Here is a 2,384-nt window from a genome sequence, read left to right on the forward strand (position 1 = left end):
GTAGTATGGGCATGTTCTCTCTCTTTGGATTAATTTTGGTTTGAAGTCGAGTTTGTCAGATATTAAAATTGCTGTACCTGCTTCCTTCTTTGTTCTATTGCTTGGAATATCATCATTCATTCTTTTACATTGAGGAGATGTTTATCCTTTATGTTAAAGTCTGTTTCTTGGATGCAGCAAAATATAGATCCTGTTTTTTAATTCAATCTGTTATGCTGCCCCTATTAAATTGGGGAATTGAGGCCTTAATATTGGCAGATACCTATGAAGAAAGATTATTGATTGTTGTTGAGGGGTCACCCCACCTCCTTGGATTTTCTGGTCTGAGATTACTTGTTTTATTTTCTTTCATATGGTTAGCCTCTTCAGATTGAAATTATCCTTCTAGTGCCTTCTGTAGAGCTTGGTTGGTAGAGAGATGCTACCTCTGCCTAAATTTGATCTTATCGTGGAATATTTTTTCCCTATTTGTGTAATTGATATTTTTGCAGAGTATAGTAATCTGGGCTAATATTGGTGGTCTCTTAGATTCTGTGACCCATTCATCCAGGATGTTCAGGCTTTTAGATTCTCTACTGAGAACTCAGGTGTTAGTTTAGTGGGCCTGGCTTTATAAGTTACTTGGTCTTTCCCCCTTAAAACTTTTAGTAGTCTTTCTTTTTCCTGTATATTTAGTGTTTTGATAATTTTGTGTCCAGGGGAATTATTTCTTCTGATCTTGTCTACTTGGTGTCTTGTATGCTTCTTATATCTTTACTGACACCTTCTTCTTTAGATTGAGAAAAATTTCTTGTATGACTTTGTTGAAAATATTTTCTGTGTCTTTGACTGTGTTTTTCTTCTCCTTCCTGTATTCCTATTATTAGTTAATTTGTCCATTTCATAGTGTCCCAGGTTTCCTGGTGTTTTGTGCCTAAATTATTTTTTTTAATTTAACATTTTGTTTGATTGAGGAATCCATTTTCTTTTATTTTGTCTCCAAAACCTGATATTCTCTCTCTCATCTCTGCTAGCCTGTGGTGAGCCTTATCCCTGAGGCATTTGTTTGACTTTCCTAAATTTTTCATTTCCAGTTTTCTTTTAGTTTTGATGCTCTTTAATCGTTCTATTTCTGCTTCACTATCTTCATTATTTCGTTCCATTGTTTTCATTTTCACAAATTTCATTTAGGAATGCATTTATAACCTCTTTAAGATCCTTGTACATATATTGCTATTTTGAAATCCTTGTCTTATGTTTTAGTTATATTATATTTCTCAGGATCCACTATAGGTTACTGGGTTCTGCATGAGACTTCTCATCCTAGTTGTTAAACATTGTATTTTTGCATTCATGTCTAGACATCTGTGGTTAGGATAATTAAAGTGATTTTAGGTGTTGATATCAAGTCTTGGTTTTCCTGGGTGGGTATTCTTTGGTTTCTATTACCCTGTCTGGATTTCAGAAATGTGTGGTTGCTGTGGGTGTGGGTGGCCTGGTTAGGAATGCTTCTGCAGGTATGTGGGTGGCACGGAGGAACAGATGTTGCCTAGGAGAAAAGGCTGAGAGAGGTTTTAGGAAATTCTGTTCACACCTAGTGGTATGGTCTCAGAGAGTTGGGAGTGTAGTGGGAACAGAGGATCCTGCAAGTAGGTTATAGCAAAGCAGTGAATTGTTTGGAAAGACAGGGATGAAAGGGTCAGGGTTTCCTGGATCTGAACCAAGAGTGGGAGACTACAGTGGGTGGAATTGAGGTAGGAGGAGGGCTTTGTGCTGAGGGTGAGGATGTGGATCATAAAGGAGGAGAACAAACAGGATAGTTCTATGCACTTACCTGAATCTTTTCCTGCTGTAGGCGCTTGTAGCAATCATTTTGAGGTATGGTGCATGACACAAAGAGATGGAGAGAAGGAGGAGAGTTTGGCCAGTTACAAGCTTTGGTGGAGCCCCAAGAGAATGGAAGGACAGAGGGAGGGAAGGAGAGAGAAAGACGGTAGGAGGGAAGTAAGGCAGAGAGAGCCCCACAAGCAGTCTGCTACAGGATTGCGGCATTCTGTACTCATTATTACAGACATTCTCTTTAGTATCACTTCTGCCATAGTTCACATGTTTTCTTATGCTGTATTTCACTTCTTTATTTAATTAAAAAAAACTTTTAAATTTCCATTGCCCATTCTCCAATGATTCACTTTTCATTCAGAAATGTGCTGTTCGATCATGAGGAAATCCAAAACATTATCAGATCCTACTACAAAAGGCTATACTCAAAAACTGGAAAACCTGGATGAAATGGACAAATTCCTAGACAGATACCAGGTACCAAAGTTAAATCAGGATCAGATTAATGATCTAAACAGTCCCATTTCCTCTAAAGAAATAGAAGCAGTCATCAATAGTCTCCCAAC

The sequence above is a fragment of the Mus pahari genome, chromosome 12 (genome assembly GCF_900095145.1).
Source record: "Mus pahari chromosome 12, PAHARI_EIJ_v1.1, whole genome shotgun sequence".
In the NCBI taxonomy this organism is placed as follows: domain Eukaryota; kingdom Metazoa; phylum Chordata; class Mammalia; order Rodentia; family Muridae; genus Mus; species Mus pahari.